Source organism: Procambarus clarkii, chromosome 14 (assembly GCF_040958095.1).
Source record: "Procambarus clarkii isolate CNS0578487 chromosome 14, FALCON_Pclarkii_2.0, whole genome shotgun sequence".
NCBI lineage: Eukaryota > Metazoa > Arthropoda > Malacostraca > Decapoda > Cambaridae > Procambarus > Procambarus clarkii.
The window spans coordinates 47,841,949-47,866,104 of NC_091163.1; the positions used below are offsets into that span (position 1 = coordinate 47,841,949).

At 47.0% G+C, this 24,156-nt stretch overlaps 1 protein-coding gene across 1 annotated transcript in view; it reads left to right on the forward strand.

The window, feature by feature from the left end:
• LOC138364635 (uncharacterized) overlaps nucleotides 1-24,156 on the forward strand; it is a 348,932-nt gene that overhangs the window by 30,548 nt on the left and 294,228 nt on the right. The gene's annotated exons all lie outside the window — the stretch shown is intronic.

Genomic DNA, 24,156 nt, shown 5'->3' on the forward strand with positions numbered 1-24,156 from the left:
AGGCCGCGAGACACGACCCGAAAGGCCCATAAATCGTGGGACAAGGCGTGGGCGAACAGTGCAAGCCGCCCCCCATCCCCCCGTCAAGGGTGCAAACCGCGAAAGGGCCGGCGACCCTTACGAGACCCAGAACCCCACACAGCGCGAACACCGCGCCGACCAGACGAGGGAGGGTCTGCAGGAGGAGCCAACCCCGAACCTGACACCAGAGGCCTACCACGACGAGAGGAACCCCGAGCCCTGGCACGACCTTTCCGGGAAGACCCACCCCAGGACCCCCAGAAAACCAACAAGTCCGACATCGGACGACAAGCCGTCGACGCAGCCTGAATAAACTGCACCACGGCCGACTCCTCAAATAGAAGAGGACAAAAAGGTGAAGAACGCCTAAGAGCCAGAGCCCAAGCAGATTCCACAGAGGAACCCAGCACCGCCTGCCGACACGTGAGACGGGAAGCATAAAACAGGGAAACCGCATCCCGCAAAATCGGCGTGAACAGCTTCAACAAGGCAGCCGACGAACGCGCAGCCGAGGACAAGGTGCCGGATCCTGGGACGGACCCAAGCGTCCTCACATCCTCCACGAGCCAATCCGAAGACAGCTCCAGGAGGGAAAAGAACTGCAAGGCCGAAGCCAAAAGGCCCCGGGCGCGCAAGTCCTCTGCAACGAGTGCCGCCGAAAGGGAGCGAACCTGCACATGGAGCTGAACAACACCCACATCGCGGGGAAGGGCAGGGGCAAACAATCACTCATTCAGGTACTAAAAGTCGCCCCCCAGGAAAACCTGCAGCACCGTGGAAGCTTCCTGCAACTCCAGCGTGCGGGAACGACAGAAGGAATGCCAGGAATCCAGAACAAACAAGGGTCAGTCTGCTAGCCAGGACGACTCCGGAACCTCGTAACGGAGCCAGAAAGAGAAAGAAGTCCCAAACCTGAATGCGGACGGATCCAGTTCCGAGGCATAATCCGGGTCACGCAGGAGGTAAGCTGCAAAGGCCGCTCGCACCACACCAGGTTGGATGCGATAAGCCGAAAACCTCCGGAAGGATGGAACCGACGTACCCGGGGAACACGGAACCGAACCCGGGGAGGGGCCGACACCAAATCCAACTCGTACGCAGAGGGGGGAAAAGAAAACCCCACTCCTTGTAACAATAAGCCCCGCTCAGAGGGAAGAAAAACCCAGGCGGGGTCCAGTGGGGCCCAAGGCCCCCAAGTCAGCCCCTCCCCAGCCTCGAGGTCCTTCACCACAGGACCCGAGGCCGAGTCCTCTCCCCAAGCCCCGACCACACAAGACAAGGACGGAGCAGCCGGAAAAGCTGGAGGAAGGGGGGCCCACTGGTCAGACCCAGAAGCTTCGGCTGGGAGACAAGACTCGAATGCCTCTGCCGCCCCCCCCGGAAGGGGCACCCCCCGAAGCTGCCCGAGTCTCGAGATCAAGTAACCCCTGCTCCGACCCCGAAACCCTCAGACGCTTCGGGGCCGGAAGCAGGGGGGACGACCAGAACGAACAGAAGGGGAAGGACGAGGAGGTGCGGACTGAACCAGGATCGAAGCGACCTCCCACCCCCAAGTCCGGGTCTCGAAAAGCAAAGCGGGGCAGCCCCGGGGCATCCGGGTGAGCAACCAACCGAGCGCGTTGCAACAGACGAAACCTAGACTGCAACGCACGCGCCGCCTGTACCCGAATAGAATCATCATAGGATTGGGTAAATTGAGTCACAAACAAGCAGCAACACTCACAGGACTCAGGGTCGAAAGTATCACCGACCCAACAGGCAGCATGGCAGAGGCAAAAACAATGAGGGTCACCCTGAGACTAGGGGACCGAGCAACCCTCAAACTCGCACACAGCAAGTGGGGACTCCGGGGTCACATCCATCGGACCCACGCGCCCCCTAGGGGATTCCCAGGGTCCTGAGCGTTTACTTTAAGAGGACTCGCGCTCAGGTAGTCCCAGGCAGGGTGCTGCAAACCGGCGCCCAAAACTACCAACCAAACTTCTATAGCTGAACCCCAGGGACGTGTACACTCATGGGGACCTAGCAGGGGGTGCCACCGAGGAGAACAGTGGAAGGGCAAAAACAAACTGAATAAAATGACAGAACCCCCCACCAGGCAAAAGCAAAAAGAAAAACAAAACCCCGCAAGAGGACAGCGAACCCCAAGGAACAGAGCCAGCCGCGATGTCGGGAAATACAAGCTGAGCAGCACCATGCGCCCCTACCAGTGCAAACTGCCTCTTACCTGCCGGTAACAAGGGAGAACAGAACACCCAAGAGCCCAACAGGCGGCCGAAAAACCGAAAGGTAAAACGGACCAGCAGAGGCAGACCCCGGGGAGCCTGTGGAAGGTGGGCCCCAAGCCCCAAGGGCAGTACTTACAGGGCACCTAGGGAAGGCAGCCCTAGGCGCATGCAGCCCCAGTACTGAAGATAACTCCTGGCTCTCGCACCCACAAAACCAACACCACACGCAAAGCACAGTGCAGTAGCGACACCGGAGCCAGAGCACACGACCATCGCCTATAGCATCAGCCTCAAGAACTGAGGTGTGGGTAGCCGGCGTGGGGGGTCTGGGGCTCCCCCTTCCCCCTCCCGGGGAGGGGGGAGCTGCGCAGACAGCGGCGCGGCGGTGTGTGACGTCACACTAGTTTGCTTGTTTTCGGTTGGGGAGTTCTATCCACTAGTTCGGCTTTTGGTAGCAATTTTAACCAGAATAGGGGTTTGTTTTGAGGCGCTTACCATTCTGGGTGCCTGTTCCGGTCGATGGCAGACATAGAATGCTTCCAACCACACGGGGGCTTCTATAGGCCATTGCTCCCCTTGCCTCTCTGAGGGAGCCCAGTTCTGGCCGTGTTCCCAGGTAGGCCTAAGAACTCCATACACATGACTGATGCCAAAGTCTGACATTAGCATATCAGCCTGGGATAGCTCCGGGGAGCCGACGGGGCTCCCCTCAGAAAAGAGGCGTTGACATCAAGCGCCAGAGGCTGTCTGCTTCGCCCCAGCTGTCAGGCGGGAGTTGCCCCAAAGATATTGTTACCTAATTATTTCAATGTCTCTGATTTGTTCTTAGATTTTTGTTTGCAGTAATATTATTCAATAGTGTGTATTGTGATATATTTATATAATAAAATGTGTGAATAATCACTGTACTCAAAATTACAGTGTGCATATTATTGATTCAATTATGTCAATTATAACATCCTCATCCCACCATACTTTTTTTTACCTTTATTCACTATATACAGACATTATATATAAATATCTACATGTTTTGTTCACCATAACTGTTCATCTAAACTGGTATAGTGCACAAAGAGCATAGTGGCCACCCTTGCACAGCATGACAAGTCAGGAATGTGATGCCACCACCCTCACCAAAATGGCTTCTCCCAACACCCCTTTTGCTGTTATATATAACGTGTATATATAGTGTAATAAGTATCTACATTTGTGTTCACCATAACGAAGCACTAAGTTGGTATGATGAGTCTAAAAGTAGCAAGGAGTGGCCGGTACACCAGCTAGCCAGCCAGTCATTGGCCACCACTCCCTCCCTCACCTCACCTGATTTGCCAACATTCTCCTCCCGCTATACGGTTTTTGCTTTTTTCACTATATACAGACATTATATGTAAGTATCTGCATGTTTTGTTCACTATAGCAAACCACTAAGCTGGTATAGTAAGTGTAGACAGCAACAGGTGACCACACATTCGGCAGACGACGCTACAGCCCTCCCTCCCTCAACATTGCTCCTCCCACAGCACAGCACAAATTATCACAACAATCCTGCTATTATCAGAATCCTGGTCATTATTATCACAGTCAGGGGTCTTCTGTAATACTATCATCACTAAATAATACCAGTTACATATATTTTTTACATTTTTAGGCGATGCTGTGGTCACAAGCTGAACAGCAGTGCTGTGAGCTCATGGTGAATGCGCCAGCCTTGGTGGCTTACTCAGTACTGAGGCCCCTTACTCCCGGGAATATTGCCCATGATATTTTTTTTTTAAATGTCGTCTGTTTACAAAAGCCCTGAGGAAGGTAATGTGAACCCCGTGTATCTGCGGGTCGTTTAAATCTTGTGTAGTACTCCAAAATGTCATATGACGTGATATGCACTTTTGCATAAGTTACTCAACACGTCATATGACGTGTTGAACAGTTTAATGGTTAAGGGTTAAGGCTCCCTTTCCTATTTGCCCTGTAAGTACTACCCATGAGTTCTAGGGGTTATCTTCCATAGAGCTTTCAGGATTCCACTTCCGTAGGAGTTCTTGCTGCTCAGTTTTTGCCCCGCCCTTGGGGCCAGCTATGGTTTTTGTGGCCTTTGTTTGGCCTTGGGTAGGAAGTAGTGTTGTCTTGCTGGTTGGGGCGCAAGATACTGCCCAGCTTGCCTACCTACGTAGCGGCTGTGTTCTGTTCCTTTGGTGATGCTGTACTCTTGCGTTTTTTTTTTCCTTCCTTGGAGGGGCGGTCTTCCTTATTTGGCAATTCGTCCACGTTAGGGTATTTGGGTGGCCCTTCACTATGCCCCCGTGATTGTACACATCACAGGGGTTCAGCTTTTAACAGTTTTCCCCTTGGTAGTTTTGGGTTTAACTGGTTTTGGCAGTGCCTTGCCTGGGTTTCACGTAGCAGTCAGCCTGGGGGCCCTGGAAATCCCCATCGGGGCTCAGCTGACCAGTGGATGCGTCTTCTGAGTTCCACCTCGCCTTGTGCGAGTTTGAGGGTTGTTCTGTGCCCTTGTCTCAGGGTGACAGTCACCTTTTATGCCTTTATCATGCTGCTTGTTGGGTCAATGACACCTTTGATCTAGAATCTTGTGAGACATGTTCTCTGCTTCTGCTCTAATTTCTCACACTCTTGACACTGATGTTCGAGTACAGGCATCTTCAGCGTTGCAAGGGATCCAGACTTGGAGTTGGTTGTTGCTTCGACTCTGGTTCCATCTGCACTTCTCAGTCCTTTCCCTGTTGTTTGCTCGGCCCTTTTCCCCCCCTCCCTGCTCCTGACTCTGGCGGCTTCGGGGGTTGCCCCATTCGGGTCGGTGACGGAGGCATTTGAGCCTGTTCCTCCTGCCAAGGCTTCTGGGTCTTACCAGCAGACCCCTTTTTTTTCTGCTTTTTTCCTAGACTTTACCTTTTCTGCAGGAGTAGTGGGCATTGAGGACGGCTCTGGCCTAGGAGCCCCTGTTGTGGGTTCTCAGGTCTTTGTGGGGAGCCCGATTGCAGCGCTTGGGCTGTTTGCCTCTTCTTGAGCCTTTTGTGCCTTCTGTGTAGGGGGTTTTCATCCCTTTCTGGGGGGGGGGGGGATTATACACGTCACAGGGGTTAAGCTTTTATCAATTTTCCCCTTGGTAGTTTTCCTCTTTTCCCCTATCCAGGCTGATAGCCGTCCCCCCAGCACTCTTTGTCATATAACGCTTTGAAATTACTGACGGTTTTGGCCTCCACCACCTTCTCACCTAACTTGTTCCAACTGTCTACCACTCTGTTTACAAAAGGAAATTTTCTTATATTTCTCCGGGAGCTTTGTTTCATTAGTTTAAATCTATTAGTTTAGTTCATTAGTTTAAATCTATGACCTCTTGTTCTTGTAGTTCCGGGTGTCAGGAATTCTTCCCTATCAATTTTATCGATTCCTGTTACTATTTTGTATGTAGTGATCATATCGCCTCTTTTTCTTCTATCTTCTAATTTTTGCATATTTAATGCCTCGAAACAGGGGAGCCAGTCGGCCGAGCGGACAGCACTCTGGACTTGTGATCCTGTGGTCCTGGGTTCGATCCCAGGCGCCGGCGAGAAACAATGGGCAGAGTTTCTTTCACCCTATGCCCCTGTTACCTAGCAGTAAAATAGGTACCTGGGTAGGCGATGAGTCACAATAACGTGGCTGAAGTATGTTGACCAGACCACACACTCTGTTCATTGTCTTCTCCTACGCTCCCTTGCTATCCCCTTCTTATTCCTATTACTATCTCCTTCGGTGGTTATAATAGGAGCTGCCTCGTATGGGCCAATAGGCCTTCTGCAGTTCTCATTATTACTATCCCCTACACCTGACTTTCCTCCTCAGCTCTCTCTTGCCTATTTATTGCCTGACCCTACCTCCTCATCACAATCGACTGGAGAATGGTCCAGGACGGACCGAAACGTCATCGTCCCTTCAACTTCTAGTGTGTGGTCTGGTCAACAAGGTACCTGGGTGTTAGTCAGCTGTCACGGGCTGCTTCCTGGGGGTGGAGGCCTGGTCGAGGACCGGGCCGCGGGGACACTAAAAGCCCCGAAATCATCTCAAGATAACCTCAAGATATAACCTCTCCTCGTAGCTCTTGTCCTTCAGTTCTGGGAGCCACTTAGTGGCATGTCGTTGCACCTTTTCCAGTTTGTTGATGATATGGGCACCATACAACCGCTGCATATTCCAGCTTTGGTCTAACAAAAGTCGTGAACAATTTCTTTAGTATTTCAACATCCATGTATTTAAAAGCAATTCTGAAGTTAGAAAGTGTAGCAAAGGCTCCTTGCACAATGTTCTTAATGTGGTCCTCAGGTGACAGTTTTCTATCTAGAACCACCCCTAGATCCCTTTGCAGGCGATGAGTCACAATAACATGGCTAAAGTATGTTGACCAGACCACACACTAGAAGGTGAAGGGACGACGACGTTTCGGTCCGTCCTGGACCAGTCTCAAGTCCATCCCTTTCTTTGTCAGAATTCTTTAAAGATTTCTCACATAATTTATAGGTTGTGTGGGGTCTGTGTTCTCCTATTCCACATTCCATAACATGATATTTATTCACATTAAATTCTATTTGCCAAGTGTTGCTCCATATACTTATTTTGTCCAGGTTTTCTTGAAGAGCATGACAATCATCTAGGTTTCTTATCTTCCCTATTATCTTAGCATCATCAGCAAACATGTTCATATAATTCTTTATTCCAACTGGTAGATCGTTTATGTAGGCAATGAACATTACCGGTGCAAGAACTGAACCCTGTGGTACTACACTCATGACATTCTTCCAATCTGATATCTTGTCTCTGATTACGGCCTTCATTTTTCTGTCAGTTAGGAAATTTTTCATCCATGTTAGAAGCTTACCTGTCACCCCACCAATATGTTCCAGTTTCCAGAACAACCTCTTATGTGGAACTCTGTCGAAATCCTTTTTTTAGGTCCAGATAGATGCAGTCAACCCAACTATCTCTTTCCTGTAAAATCTCTGTGGCTCGGTCATAGAAACTGAGTAAGTTCGTTATACAGGATTTTCCAGATCGAAAACCATACTGTCTGTCTGATATTATATCGTTTTTCTCCAGGTGTTCTACCCATTTAGTTTTATTTATTTTTTCCAATATTTTGACTACAGTATTACACTTGTCAATGATACAGGACTATAATATATACAGGTCAGGGTGCCAGGCACGATTCAAATGGCCCGCGGCTACACAGGGTTAACATTAGCTTCCTCAGGGCTCTTGTAAAGAGATGCCATGTATAAAAAAAAAATCGTGGGCAATATTCTCCGGTGTGAGAGCCACAGTACTGTGGGAGCAACCAAGGCTGGTGCACACAGCATGAGATAACAGCATTACTGTTCAGCTTGTGACCACAGCATCACCTAAAAATATCAAAATAAATATGTAACTTCTATTATTTAGCGATGACAGTATTACAGATGACCCCTGACTGTGATAAAAATGACCAGGATTGTGATAATAGCAGGATTGTTGTGATAATTAGCGCTGTGAGAAGAGTAGTGCTGAGGGACGGAGGGAGATAGCATCGTTTATTGACTGTGTGGTCACCTGTTATTGTCTGCATTCACTATACCAGCTCAGTGGTTCTCTATGGTGAACACAAATGTATATACTTATACATTTATAAGAGAGTGTATATAGTGTAACAAAACTGCAAACAGTACTGTTGGGGGAGAAATTTTAGTGCACCTGACCTTGAATGAGTGAGGGAGGTAGCCGCCAGCTGACTTTGTGTAGCGACATCTCTTGGTGCCTGAACTAACTATATCAGCTTAGTTGCACAGTTGTGTTGAACAAAACATGTAGATCCTTACATATAACATCTGTATATAGTAAATTAAATAAATAACAGGACGGTGGGAGGAGAAAGTAGACGAGTGAGGCGTTGTTGAGGGAGTGGCTGGCTGGTGTGTGGCGGTCACTCCTCGTTGCTTTTCGACTCATAATACCAACTTAGTGGTTCATTATGGTGAATAAAACATGCAGATACTTATATATAACCTACGTATAGAGTGTAATAACAGTAAAACTATTTGTTTATTGTTTTATGAACATAATAATTGAATCACTAATATGCACACCATACTTTTGAGTATAGCGATGATTCACCCCATTTATTATATAAATCTATCACACACTATTGAATAATATTACTGCAAAAAAACTAAAAAAATCAATCAGGGACATTGAAATAATTAGGTAATAATATCTTTGTGGCAACTCCCACCTGTCAGCTCAGGTGACGCTGACGGTCTCTGACGACCGCTCTGTCAACGCCCACATTTTACCAGACTTCCTCGGCCTATTGCGGCCAAAATATGTGACCTACGATTTTTTTCCCCATGCTCAGGGAACACAAATTAACATTTTTAGAAGACAAAATAATTTTTTAGAATTTTTTTTTCTTGTGCACAGGGGTGTAAATCTCCTCAGGACCCCTTAGCAGCTTAAGGGTTAAGGGGGCCTTCCCTGCTGCCACTTTTGTAGATTGGAACTATGTTAGCCTTATTTCCACACATCAGCTACAACTCTTGTAAACAGGGATGCCTGAAAAATCAGTTGAAGTGGAATGCTGAGCTCAGGTGCACATTCTCTCAGAACCCATGGTGAAACTCCATCTGGACCAACTGCTTTGTTCTTTCTTAGCTCCTTGAACATTTTTCCCACTTCGTCTCTAGACACCTCTTTGTGCTCTATGTTGTTCTCTGGAATTCATATTGTGTCTGGTTCCCTGAAGATTTCATTTTGTACAAACACACTTTGGAAATTTTTGTTTAATGTTTCACACATTTCCTTTTCATTTTCCGTGAATTTTTTTCCCATTTTCAACCTCTGAATATTATCCTTTACCTGCAATTTGTTGTTTATGAATTTATAGAATAGACCTGGTTTTGTGTTTTACATTTGTCTGCAATCCCTTTTTCAAAATTTCTTTCTGCCTCTCTCCTCACTGCCGTGTAGTTGTTTCTTGCATCTTTGTATCGCTGGTATGTTTGGGGGTTTGGCCTCTTCCTATATTGATTCCATTTTTTTGTCTTTCTCGCAATATCTGTTGAACCAGTCCTGTTTCCTAGGTCTGCATCTCTGTTTTGGTATAAATTTTTTTGTGCCTTTGTCATATATTTCACAAAACTTGACATACATCTCATTTACTTCCTTGCCTAGCAACAAGTCTGTTCAATTATACTCACTAAAAAAAATTCTAAGGTCGCCATAATGTCCTCTCCTGAAGTCAGGTTTTTCAACTGCTTCAACCTCCTTATTTTCTTCCAGATTATAACGCATTGCATACTTTATTCCCAAGTTTACTTTATTTTACTTTATTTATTTTATTATTTTATTTTACATACTTTATTTATTGTGTGGAGCATTCTATGTCTGCCATCAACCGGGCCGGGCACCCAGAAAGGTAGGCACCCCAACACAAACCCCTAATCTGGTTAAAACAACTACAGAAAACTAACAAGTAAACAGAACTCCCCAATTGAAAAACAAGCATGACGTCACACTTGCTGCGCCACTTTTCTACGCAGCTTCCCCCCCCCCCCCCCTCCCCTCCCAGAAGGATGGGGAGCCCCAGACCCATCGCGCCGGCTATCCACCTGTCAGTTCTCGGCTGATGTGATTGTGGCTCGGTCGTGTGGCTCCAGCTCCAGATTCTCTCATGTGTTGTGCTGTGCCTTGTGTCCAGTACTGCTCTTATGGTGGCGTGCGAGCTGGGAGTAATATTCACAGGTACTCAAGCTACATGTGCTTAGGGTTCCCTTCCCTGAGTGTCCTGTAAGTACTGCCCTTGGGGCTTGGGGTTATCTTCCACAAGTCACCTTGGGGGTCTACCTCTGTTAGTCTTTTGCTGTTCAGTGATTGACCGCCCCGAGTGTGTTGGGGGGTTTCCTCCCTTGTTTACCTTGGGGGTAAGTGGTAGTTTTTGCACTGGTAGGGGCGCAGTTTTCACCTATTACAGTGGCCAGCTTTTTTTCTTCTGGGTACATTGTCCTCTTGAAGAGGTTTTCTTTTCATTTTTGTTTGTGCCTGGTGGGGGGGGGGGTGTCTGCTTTTGTTCCCCTACCCCCAGTTATCTTAGTGTCTTAACCTCCTATGTTCAGTGGTACCCCCTTGCTTGGCCCCCGTGAGTGGACACGTCTTGGGGGTGGTTCAGTTTTAGAAGTTTGTTTGATAGACATGGGCGCCGGTTAGCAGTACCCTGCCTGGGCTTACCCTTCACGATAACAGTCTAAGGGCCCTGGGAAATCCCACGGAGGCACAAGGGGTTCAATGGATGTGACCCTTGGGTCCCCCTCTCTCCTTGTGCGAGTTTGAGGGTTAATCTGTTCCCTTGTCTCAGGGCGACACTCATTGTTTCTTCCTCCGTTATGCTGCCTGTTGGGTTGGTGACACCTTCAACCCGGAGTCTTGCGAGCATTTTTGCTTGTTTGTGATTCACTTTACCCAATCTACTGATGACACTATCCGGGTGCAGGCGGCTCAGGCGTTGCATGCTTTCTTGAGGTTATCTCGAGAGGATTTTGGGACTTAGTGTCCCCGTGGCCCGGTCCTCGACCAGGCCTCCACCCCCAGGAAGCAGCCCATAGCAGCTGTCTAACTCCCAGGTTACCTATTTACTGCTAGGTAACAGAGGCATCAGGGTGAAAGAAACATTTTGCCCATTTGTCTCCGCCTCTACTGGGGATTGAACCCGAAACCTCAGGACTACGAATCTGAAGTGCTGTCCACCCAGCTGTCAGGCGTCAGGTGCTAGGTTTAGGTTGCTGCAACATGCTAGGTTGATTGCTACCCCGGATGCCCCGAGGCTACCCTGCTTTGCTTGTAGAGACCCGGACTTGGGAGTGTTGGTCATTTCGACCTTGGTTCAGTCCGCACCCCCTCGTTCTTCCCCTGCTGTGGTTCATTCTGGTCCCCCCTCCCCCCCCCTCCTTGCTTCCGGCACCGGAGTGTCTGTGGGCTTCGTGGTCTGGAAGGTTGGGGGGAAGTTTAGAGGATTCTGAGACTCAGGAAGTTTCGGGGGTTGCCCCTTCCGGGGTGGCGACGGAGGCATTTGATTCAATTCCTCCAGTTGTTGCATATCAGTCTGACCAGTGCCCCCCCCCTCCTTAGTGTTTTCCGGCTGCCCCGTCTTCTGATTTTGAGGCCGGGGCTTTGGAGGACAATTTTGCCCCGGGACCTGGTATAGAGGTTCCCGGGGTTTGGGGGGGAGGGCTGGCTTGGGGACCTGAGCCCCATTGGACTCCACCTGGGGTTTTCTTACCCTTTGAGTGGGGCTTACTTTTACAGGGAGTGGGGGTTTTCCTTCCCTTCACTTCCCTCTCTACATACGAGTTGGTTTTGGTGATGGTCCTTCCCCGGTTCAGTTCCGTGTCCCTTCGGGTCCTTCGGTTCCGTTCTTCCTGTGGATAATTTTAACAACATTCTTATCTGGGACATGTATTCTTCTGCGTCATGTCACATTCATGTAAGAATCGTATCGGGATCCTGCATGACTCTTGGTCAAGTATACCAATGGGCCCATATGTGCCTCTGTGATTTAGTGCTTGATTATCTAGGGTCTCGAAGGTTTGAGAAGAACTTTGATAATTCACATATTATTGGTACATCTGTCAGTTTCTTGTGATGATTACCTCCAGTCCTCTCTTGGACTCGTTGGTTTACTTCCATACTACGTATCATCTTTCAATACTATATCTAATTATTTTCTAATCACATCTCATCTCTGTAATCTGTCTCGGCAATAAAAATAATTGTTAAATAAACATTGTCGACTACCCTCTCCGAAAGAAGGGTGGAGCCAGCTTGGACCTCACGCATTCTGAGCGTGGCCCGAGGGAGATAGTTTTGTTTCTGGACAGTATAACATGTGTTGGTATTCTGCGACCGTTCTCACGGGTAATACACCGCACTAGCTACTCTCTCTCTCCAGTCATAGCCCCCTTAATACTGGGGGAGTTCTGGATTTTCTATATAGGGAAACTTCCTAGTTTTTTCTCTGAATGCAGGAGAAGGGTGGCTCGGAGTGATGCCCTCTTCGCCTCTACTCTACGCCTACTCTTATCCTAATGCATATGCAACGTAGGACATAATCCACTACCAATGCTCCCAGAATATTACATGACTGAGCTGTGTCATGCCACTATAGTGCCTACACTCTACATGCAAGATTATACGGTCTGGCCACACTGTCAGCCAGGCACTGGCTGTCGATTTTTGGATAAGTGTTGGGTATTGTTTGTGATATGTTGATTGGGCACTTTGTGTGCATCTTAACGCTATCACTTACCGGGCAGGCGCGCAGTCAACTTAGGGGTCATGCAGCGAGCGTGCGGATAAGCGCGCGGTGACACCTAAATGTGTATACTCGTTTCAGCTTTCTCACCTTAATTCTTGTGCTACATCGCTCGTTTTGGTATCATTGTGTTTGCAATTAAATTCCCTACAGGCGTGTATAAATATAATGTCCAAAAGCCTGGCATGACTCCCAACTGCAAAGCCTAAAGTCGGCAAATGTTACCCGTGAGTGCACAAAATCAGTAACATGTGTATACTCGTTCCATTTTTCTCACCTTAATTCGCGAACTACATCGCTCGTTTTGGTATCATTGTGTTCGCAATTAAATTCCCTACAGATGTGTATGAATATAATGTACAAAAGCCTGGAGTGCCTCCCCGCAGAAAAGCCTAAAGTTACCCGTGAACGAGCACCAATTTGTACACTGCAACCTAATGTGTATACACGTTCAATTTGATAACATCAAATTTTGTGTTACGTCTTTCATTTTGGTATCAAAGTGTTCGCGACGTAAAGGCGCGCATTTTAAAACTAGTCCCAACATAATAGCACAATAAATAGAATTTTAACAAATATTTTAATATTTTGACCAAAACCCTATTTATAATCTTTCAAGTGTTCGGACATCAAGTTTCATGTTATATCTTTCATTTTGGTACAGTATCAAATTGTGCGCAATCTAAAGGCGCTTATTTTGATACTATCCCGAGGTCGATTGGATAAAACACGAATTTTATACAAATATTTTTTGTAGTGGACGCGAGTCCTGTCCAAAGTTACCGATAGTGTTAACGTTGCCTTAATTAATATGTCCATATATATTGTTGTTCATTACACTGTGGGCATAGCCCAAAATTTTAGTAACTTTTGATTTACTTTTTCAGCGACTGAATCTTTTTTTGACTCTGGGCACTCATTCATTGACTGTCATTCAATGCCTGGCTACATCCTTATATATATATTGGAATCTCTGTATATATAGTTGATCTTGTACATTACATTAGCAATTGCTAATTAAGTTGTGTTAGTTCATCATATTGATTATACTCTTTTGTCCCTAGCTACCGGTGTGTTGACCATATTTACGGTCATTTCATTGCATATTTACATATTTCCTACCTCTATGCTACACATTCTTGTGTATATTAGTATGTGCATATTGGGTATACTAATGATAATGCTAGGCTGGACTATGTACATGTTCAGTTCCCTGATTTTGAACTGACCAGTGTTCAGTTATAGCGCAGAGTTCTTTCCTGTTCTTGTATCACACTTCTGACTGCCGGGTAGGCAATGTCTGCAGATGGATGTCGATTTCCATGCAACCACTCCTGCCCCCTGCAGTTAATTTTCATTGGGACAGGGGGAGCTTGGAATTACAGCCCTGGCTACGAACTTTTCTTTGAGTTAGTTTTCCATACGGGAATTTTTATTTTAGTGCAGTACATATCCTAAGTAGTTTTCCTCATACATTACTCAGCGTCATGTGCGTCGTTCTGCCCTGCTGGAGCTGGTTGCACCATTCCTGCAGGATGCGGTGTCACTGTTTTCGCTTCACGTCTCGCGTGTTGCCTCATGGTGCTCGCTTCCTTATTGGCCTCTGCCTGGGCCTCTGGCTCTTCGGTTTTCATCACCATTTTGTCCTTGCTGTTTGCGGGGTCTGCTGTTGGGCTGTTTCTGCAAGCGGTTTCTTCTCGTTGTCATCCGTTGTCGGTCGTGTTGGTCCTTCAAGGGTCCCAGGGGGTGGGGATCCTCAAGGACGTGGTGTGTCTGCTCGCCTGGGTTGGTTCTTTCCCGGCTCGCTGGGTTTGGTGCCTGGTGCCCTGATGGACATTCCATCTGGTTCCCTGACAACCTTGGTTTCAGGCACTGCTTGCTCAGTGTCGTTGCTTGCCCAGGGATTGTTACGGGGCTGGTTTGGTCTTCTCGAGTCTTTGCGTCTGGTACTTTACTTTTGACTCAAGTCTATAACCATCTGTTCATTTTCGTTGGGACGGGGGAAGCTCGGTGGAGATCAGATGGCTTCGTTGATGGTGTCCCACCTGCGTGCTTCGTCATGGTGGCTGTATGGGGCTTCCTGGCGATCCTTCCTTTTTCTTTTTTTGTCTCTTCGTAGGTATACTTCGCTTTTTGTTGAGGTGGTCTTGTCCTTTCTCTAGTGGCTGTTTCAGGACTGTTTTCGTATGCCGCATTTTGTCATCTCGTATCATGTGGTGCTGGCGGAGCTGCTACGGCTTGCTTTCAGTTTTGATGTTCCTTCTGCACCATTCCACAAGTTGTCTAGGGCATTGTTTCACCTCCGGCCTGCTCTTGCGCCGCCTGAGCTGTCCTGGTCTTTGGACATGATGCTCTCTTATCTCTTGCCCTCGGTTGGTTGTGGCCCCTTCGGTTCCCGATTGTTTCTCAGAGGTTTCTACTTCTTTGGGTTCTGGTGTTAGGTTTGTTTGTTGCAGCCGTTCTTCTTTTTCTGGTGAGGTTGGGTTGGCTGTTTTTCTGGAGGAGGTCCATGGGGTTTTTGTTGCTTGGTATTTTTGGCCGGGGGTGCATCTTCTTGTGTCTGGTTATGGCTCTCAGCAATTGCCTGCATGTTGTGGCCTCTGTGGCCCCTGGACATGCTTTAAGTTGCCCGGGGTTCCCTTGTCCCCTGTTCTGGGGTTTTGGTCTCCCGGGTTGTCTGCGGGGTCCTGTCGGTGTTGCCTGTTGTCTTGCTTTCGGGTTTTAGGCACATGGTTTCTGCCTCCCAGGTTTGTCTCTCTTTTGTCCTTGGCTTTGGGTAGATAGCTCTTGGGAGCCGAAAGGGGCTCCCCCCAGAACTCCTTGCCATTTTCTGGGTGAGACCCGGAAGCTTCTTGGCAGCCCTTCCTTTCCCCAGTTGGCTATTTTTTTCGGGTGTTTTGACATCCACTCTTGAACTGACAAGTGGATAGCTGGTGCGATGGGTCGAGGGGCTCCCCCTTCCCCCTCTAAGGGAGGGTGAAGCTGCGCAGACAAGCAGCGCGGAAAGTGTGATGTCATGCTCGTTTTTCAATTGGGGAGTTCTGTTTACTTGTTAGTTTTCTGTAGTACAGTAATTTTAACCAGATTAGGGGTGTTTAGGCCACGAAATTGTTTTTGATTTCTGTGCGCTTCCCCGGCTGGCCAGCAAGGCAGCGCTGTGTCTAGTTTACATGTGACTGTGTGTGGCTCAAGTTTTGGAGGAGTTTTTGCCTCTATCTGGAGGTACTGTGGTACCTGAGCTTACGTATTTAATCCGTTCCCAAAGATGGTTCATAACCCCAAAATTTTTAAACCGAAGCGAATTTTCCCATAAGAAATAATGTAAATTGAATTACAGTATCCACTCAATTTAACGGCCTCTTTTATACCGATCTGCCGGTATTAACACTTTCGCGCTCTCCGCAAAGGTCACTCAGCCAACCGAATGTGCGCGCTGCGTTTTTATCGCTTAAGCGTAAAAACAAAAATGTGTATACAGTACTCTTTTTACTCTTCTGACCTTAGTTCTCATGCTACGTATTTCATTTTGGTACCAACGTGTTCGCAATAAAATTCTCTAGAAGAACATCAGTAAAAAAAGTCACGAAACGTATAGGGATACCAGCACCAAATAAATAACTACGAAGATGACTCGCCGTGAGCGCCCATCAGCAACAAAATGTTTTTACTCTTGGGATTGTAATCACCTCCACACTTATTCTACAGCGTTAATTTTGGTATCAATGGACTCGCAATGAAATTCCCAACACGGTGATATGAATATAAGCGTAGAATAATGATGCGGCCCGCCCGCAAGAGTGTGGGAAGTGGTGAAATTGTTACCCGGTATCGGTGACGGGACGACGCACGGCGCTTTGAAAGTTTATACTTATTTCACTCTCATGACATTAATTTTCTATGTACGTCATTCATTTTTGTGTCAATGTGTTCGCAATAGAATGTTCTATGTGCCCATAGGTAAAAAATATCAACAAAGCGTAAGTTAGAATAGCGCCAAATATAAAACAACGCTGGAACATATCAGTGAGCGTCAAACACACACGAAATGTTTTTACTTTTGTTATGTTTGTCAAGTTTATACTTGTTGCACACAGTTATTTTTGGTTGTATATTGATCGGAATAAAATTCCCTAAACAGACATATGCATATAATACATGATATGGGGGAAGCATTACCAGTATAAACGGCTAAAGTCACCCACCTGCAACCCGTTTGGGACAAAATACCATTTGATCGAAGTTATCCACACCTTTCATGAACTTATTGTACCATGCAGCCTAGTGGTGAGAAAGAGAGCCTCATAGCGCGCAGTTTGAAACAAACCCAAAGTAAATCGGATAAAAATTGAATTTTATACAAATATTTTAAAAGAGGACTCAACTTTATGTCCACTATGCGTTAGCGTTAGACGAAACGGGACGCGCCGGCGCGTCCAGATAGCGCGAAAGTGTTAACGACCGGTTTGGGAGCCCAGTATCTAGAGCCTGCAATACCGGTCTGCGGTCGATATTACCGACAGTCGGTATTGGGTTTGTTGTGGCATCAGCGTCCCCTCACATGGCGACCAGGCCGCCACCGACCTGGATCGTCCAGAGTCATATATTACATCTTAATTTTCTTTTAAAATGATTCACTTTAATGAAGAAAATTGTAAATTATTATTAATAAAATATTTTGAAACAGTTTTTATTAAGCAAAAGTCTTTGTTTTCTTATTAAATACCTTTTATAGTATGTATAGGCACTAGGTATTTTTTTTCCCACGGACCTAGTATGTACTCCGCCGGGCCATGTGTTCCCATTGTTTACCGTGAACTCGCGCGGCTAGCTTCAATTGTGAAGGATATTACTGTACTGTAATTGTGATCTTTTTAATTTACAAAATGCCAAAAGTTACCCAAAGGAAGCGCCTGACGGTTGCACAGAAGCTGGAGTTAATTAAGAAACTTGATAAAGGATATTCTCATGCACGAGCAGCAGCAGAGTTTAACATTCAACATAATTGTCAATAGTGAAGTAGAATTAGAACTCATGTGAATTAGTAGTAAGGCTAGCTGTTGTGTGAAGTGAATGCCTGAAAATAAGTGTACTGTACATACAGTATGTACCCTGTATACAATATAAACAATATAAAACAAGCGCTGCAGAGGATGACGTAATCTTCACAGCTTCGTAATCTTCAGCTTCATTAAAAGTAAGTCAATTTACCAATTTTATTATAGTATTACAAGATATTAATTGTTTTTTTTCAACAAAAGCTACATATTAGTCTCTGCAAATGTATATTCTATCGTCAGCAGAGAAAAGGTGAGCTCAAAATATTTCGTCTTGGCTAGCTCTCAGTGACAAGGCTCGATCGCCATTGTTATGGCATGGCCGCCACAGCCTGTGTCGTAACATTAAAAGTAAGTCAATTTACCAATTTTATTATAGTATTACAAGATATTAATTGTTTTTTTTCAACAAAAGCTACATATTAGTCTCTGCAAATGTATATTCTATCGTCAGCAGAGAAAAGGTGAGCTCAAAATATTTCGTCTTGGCTAGCTCTCAGTGACAAGGCTCGATCGCCATTGTTATGGCATGGCCGCCACAGCCTGTGTCGTAACATTAAAAATACATTACCTGCACTGTTCAGGGTAAATCAAAACACATCTCTAAAATTTTATTAAGACAATATTAACTCACTGATTGATACATGAAATATTTTTCAATACAAAGGAATGAATCAATTTTTTCCCACCCATCTGGACTTGATCAGAGCGTGTTCACACATCATCCATGCAGCAGCCAGCAACTGGCTTAATCGTCGGCCGTGCACTAAATTGGAATGCAATTACACAATGAACTTTATTTAATTTTAGTTATACAGTATAAAATATATCCTACCTGAATGTTACTTGAAAAATTACCCGACCCGACTTAACGTCGGAAATAACGGAGCTCCGTAAATAACGACTTGGGCTCAGTCCCATATAGGCTGTTAAATTGAGTGGATACTGTAATCCATTCCACACTCCCATAAATATTAACTTCAAAGTAAATTTTATGCCTAATTCACCCTAATCTTTAGTACTAAAGTATGTACAGGTTATTGCTTAAATTTATTGATGACTCTTGTTGGTGTATGGAAGACGGTGAGGAGGGGAGAGAGGAGGAGAGGTGTTAGTGGTTGGAAGGGGAGTCCCCTTCCATTATAACATCAGGCGGTGATGACTTCTATGGGGTAATCTCTCTCCTACGTTTTGCAGGAGCACTACTAGGATCTGGTTGTGGCTCACTGCTTGCTTGTCTCACTAAGAATCTGTCAAACACACTTGTTTTTCCCTATATTTTAACACTTGTCTGTAGTGAGATATCATATAGCCATTTAAAAGGTCAATGCAATGGCCTGCTACAGCTTTATCTGGGTGAGTTTTTTCAACAAAACTTTGCAGTTCTTCCCATACTTCACACATTTTCTTAACCCCTAAGCTGCTCGGGACTATTAGGCCTTCAACACCCACAGGTGCAACAAAATAAAAAATAACAAAATTATTTCGTCCTATAAAAGTGTTCATTTGTGTTCCCTGATCACAGGAAAAAAAATCGTAACTGACATATTTTGGCTGTAATATGGTGGGGGAAGTCTGGCAAAAAAGAGGCGTTGACAGAGCAGGCGCCAAAGAAGGTCTGCTCTGCCCCAGCTGTCAGGCATGAGTTGCCACAAAGATATTATTACCTAATTATCAATGTCTGATTGATTTGTTCTAATTTTTTTTGCAGTAATATTATTCAATAGTGTGTAATGTGATATATTTATATAATAAAATGTGTGAATCATTGCTGTACTCAAAATTATGTTGTGCATATTAGTGATTCAATTATTATGTTCATAAAACAATTAACAAATACTTTTGCTGTTATTACACTATATACACAGGTTATATATAAGTATCTGCATGTTTTGTTCACCATAACTGTTCAACTAAGCTGGTATAGTGCACAAAGAGCAAAGTGGCCACCTTTACACAGCATAACATGTCATGCAGATGATGCCACCACCCTCACCAAAATGGCTTCTCCCAACACTCCTTTTGCTGTTATTACACTATATATGTACACAGTATATATAAGTATCTACATTTGTGTTCACCATAACGAACTACTAAGTTGGTATGCTGAGTCAAAAAGCAACAAGGAGTGGCCACCACACCAGCCAACCACTCACCACCACTCCTTCCCTCGCCATCCTCCTCCTCCCACCATACTGTCTTTGCTTTTATTCTCTATATACATTATATATATATATATACGTTATCTATATACGTTATATATATAAGTATCTACACATTTTGTTCACCATAGCAAACCACTAAGCTGGTATAGTAAGTGCAGACAGCAACAGGTGGCCACACATTCGGCAGACGACGCTACAGCCCTCCCACCCTCAACATTGCTCCTCCCACAGCACAGAGCAAATTATCACAACAATCCTGCTATTATCAGAATCCTGGTCATTTATATCACAGTCAGGGGTCTTCTGTAATACTATCATCGCTAAATAATAGCATGTACACATATATATTTTGACATTTTTAGGCGATGCTGTGGTCACAAGCTGAACAGCAGTGCTGTGAGCTCATGTTGCGTGCACCAGCCTTGGTGGTTCGCTCAGTACTGAGGCCCCTCACTCCTGGTAATGTTGCCCACGATTTTTATTTAAAATGGTGTCTGTTTACAAGAGCCCTGAGGAAGGTGATGTGAACCCTGTGTATCCGCGGGCCGTTTAAATCTTGCATAGTACTCCAAAACTACATATGCAGTGATGCACACTTTTGCGTCAGTTACTCAAAAGTTCATATGCAGTATTGGGCAGTTTAAGGGTTAATGAGGAAGGGACATCCTCTAGTGCCTCTACTCATAACTATTTTCTTAGATTGAACCTTACCACTGACTTTCTTGGGACCATGGCAAGATATATAATAATTACCTTTATGTTCAAATACCCAAAAATCCCAAAACACTGAAATTCTTTACAAAGAATTCAGGCGCGATTGTCACTAGGCGGGAGGCACTGTTAAACTGAGGCGCAGTCGCTGTGCCACCACACGCCTAGGTCGGCCATACGTGTATCAACAAACTACTTTACCCTAGGCAAAGTTCGTAACGCAATTTGGATTTTACGAAGAAATTGGGCTCGTAACCTGAAAATTCGTAAAGAGGGTCATTTGTGAGCCGAGGTATCACTTTACTTCTCCTGGAGCCGTGTGTATATGTAAATGTGTGTTTGATTATTTGTATATGAGTAATAGTATGTTTTATGGCCGCCTGTTGTTTCTTTTCCAGGGTACGTTTTCCCCCAAAAGTTGTGGTGCTTCGGGCTCCATTTTGGGTTCAGGTTCATTTCCAGTTTCCTTTGGGTTCTTCGGTTTCGTCTCCCGGAGATTTTCCTCTCAAATTTCTCTTGTACAGGTTTGGGTGGCCCTTGGTGGTTTCCTCCAGTGTGGCCCAGTCTTGGCCTCTAATCTGGCCCCGACCTCTATTGAGGGGCGGTCCCTGGGTCTTCCTGGCTTGCAGACCGCTGTCTTGCTTTGGCCTGGGCCCTAGCTCTGGGGTTTTCTCCACTCTTTTGTCTGTTTTGTTTGCAGTCTAGGTTGTTCCTCAGTTCCTGGCAGCTTCTGCTGCTGCCATCCTCTTTCTGCTTTGTTGGTGATCCGGGGTCAGCGTTCTCGTGCTCCTGGCTGGATCGTGCCAGGGTTCGGGTCTCTGCAGGTCGAGGTAGGCCTTGTTGTAAGTTTCTGAACTGGCGCCACTTTCTCGTACGGGGTGTTGGCCCTTTTGTGGGTTGCCCCCACGGGAGCCGGGGACACTAATGCCCCGAAATCATCTCAAGATAACCTCAAGATATTGTCCCGTTACCAGGATGCTGGGGGGGGGGGGGGAGGGACTCGTGCTGTTTGCTCATGCATGATCCCATGATTTGTGGGTTTTTCGGGTTGTGTCATCCGGCCTGTGGTGGCATTGGGCGGCACCTCTTCCTACCGGGGGATTCGTGGCTGACTTCCCATTCACTCTGTCAGGTCATCTTGGAGTGGGTGAGCTTGGGAGTGGTCGAAAAGACCTTGTCCCTCAGGTGGGTTTCCCGCCTGTTTCCAGTACCGAAATGGGACTGTGCGGATATGTGGTTCATTCTGGACTTGTCCTGCTGAACCTCTGGATTCCTTGCCCCTCCTTTCGGATAACTACTCTGTCCCTGGTTTGGCTTCTGTTAGAGCCGGGTTGTTGGTTGGTGATTCTGGATCTCCGGGATGTATATTGGCACCTCCCTATTCATCTGGAGTTCAGGGACTGGTTAGGTTTTGTGGTGGAGGGGCAGGCTTACCGCTTTCGTTGCCTTCCTTTTGGGTTGAATCTGGTGCCTCGCACATTCATGCGGCTTCCCGGTTCGTGGTGGCCCTTCTGCGTCTGCTAGTGGTTCAGGTGTAGGCCTATCTCGACAACTGGTTGGTATGGGCTCCCAGCCGGTCTGCTTGTCTGCTCACCAGGGGGGGGGGGTGGTTCTTTCCCAGTTCACCGGATTCTGGTTCTTGGTGAGCTGGAGGAAGTCTCATCTGGTTCTGTCCAAAGGTTCGGACCCAGCTGGGCCTCATGAGGGACTCTCGGAACACTTCCTTGTCTCTCCCTCTGGAGGCATTGCTGCTGCTGCAGTCCTGCCTTCTGCTGTTTTGGGGGGGGGGGGAGATTCCCGGGACATGTGGTGGTTGCTTGAGCAGTTATGCAGGAGTCTGACCTTCCCCGTGCCGGTTTACTCACTGGGTCGGGTCTGGCTTCAGCGTCGAGGCCGTCCCTTTCACCTCTCTCGCGATGGGTGGGTTCTACCTCCAGGGGTTCATGTCCAAAGTTCACAGATGCCTCGATTCTAGGCTGGAGCTTTGTGACCAGTGCTCACCAGGCCGACCAGGAGCAGTGGGCTCCGTCCTTCTGTTGGGCTCACAGCATGGTGTGGGAATTCGCAGAGGTTTGGCTGTCGCTTTGGAGGGTCCGGGTCACTCGGGGTTCAACGATCCAGCTCCATTTGGACTGCTCTCTGGTGGTACATTGTCTGAACTGCGGGGATTCTCTTTGGTCCTTGGCTCTTTGGGGCGGCTCCGTCCTTCTGTTGGGCTCACAGCATGGTGTGGGAATTCGCAGAGGTTTGGCTGTCGCTTTGGAGGGTCCGGGTCACTCGGGGTTCAACGATCCAGCTCCATTTGGACTGCTCTCTGGTGGTACATTGTCTGAACTGCGGGGATTCTCTTTGGTCCTTGGCTCTTTGGGGCTGATCCCTTTGAGTAACTCATCTGCTGGATTCTTGGGATTTGGCTTTCTGTGCGGCTAATATATCCGTGGAGTGTCCGACGTCCTGGCAGATGGCCTGTCTCGGTTTATTCCCTTGTCCATGGAATGGATGGTCGACGCTGACTCCTTCAGTTGGCTCTGCCAGACGTACGGGCTCCCGGAGGTGGATCTCTTTGTGTTGACATGGTCTCAGTGTCTCCCGATATATGTGGCACCGTTCTCAAACTGCAGAGCTGTTGCGGTTGACACCTTTCAGCAGGACTGGTCAAGGTGGGGCTACTTGTACCTCTTCCCTCCAGTCCAGCTGTTGCTGCAGGTTCTGGTTCATTTGGAGTCTTACCGTGGGAGAGTCAGGCCTCTTCTGGCCCTTTGGTAGCCTTCCCAGTCTTGGTTTCAGGCACTGCTTGCTCGGTGTCTGAACCAGGGGCATTTTCTGTGGTTCCGCCACTTTCAGCAAATTGGACCGGTCAAGTACACAGCTGGTTCGATCTATTCCTCTGCTTTTTGCGTCTGGTCTTTTTGACAGGGGTTTATCACCACTTATATGGTGATCAGGTAGCTTCTTTGATGGTGTCCCACATGTGAGCTTCATCTCGGTGACAGTATGAAGTTTCCTGGCATTCTTTTCGCCGTATTCGTTCTCTTTGTAGATTGTCTTCTGTTTTGGATCGGATCAGGACTGTCGCCTCTTATTGTGCGGTGCTGGCGGAGCTGCTCCAGCTTGCATTTAGGATGTCACTTCTGCCCCATTCCATCAGCTTTCTCGTGCTGTGTTTCACCTCCAGCCTGCTCATGAGCCACTTGAGCCATGCTGTTCCTTGGACTGGGTGCTCTCTTTTCCCCTCGGTTTGTGGTGGCCCCTTCGGTTCAGGACTGTTTTTCTAAGGCGCTGTTTCTGTTGGCATTGGCCTCTGGAGGTCTGGTGGGAGAGCTTCCTGCTATCCTCTGGTGCAGGGGTTTCTGATCTTTCGGTCCTGGTGGTCGGTTTGTGCGGTTGCAGCCATCTCCTTCTTTTATGGCAAAGAACAAGATGACGGCTTTTCAGAGGGGCCTTGGGTCATTGATGCTTGGCTGACCGGGGGTGCATCAGGTGTTGTGTCTTGTGGCGGCTCTTTGCCATTATCTGCGTGCTTCGGCTTCTGTGGCTGGGGGATGCGCTTTGGGTTGATCCGGTTTCCCTCGTTCCCTGTTCCAGGGCTCGGGTCTCCCAGGTCGTCTGCAGGGTTATTAAGTCTAGCCAGCCTGTGGTCTACCCTC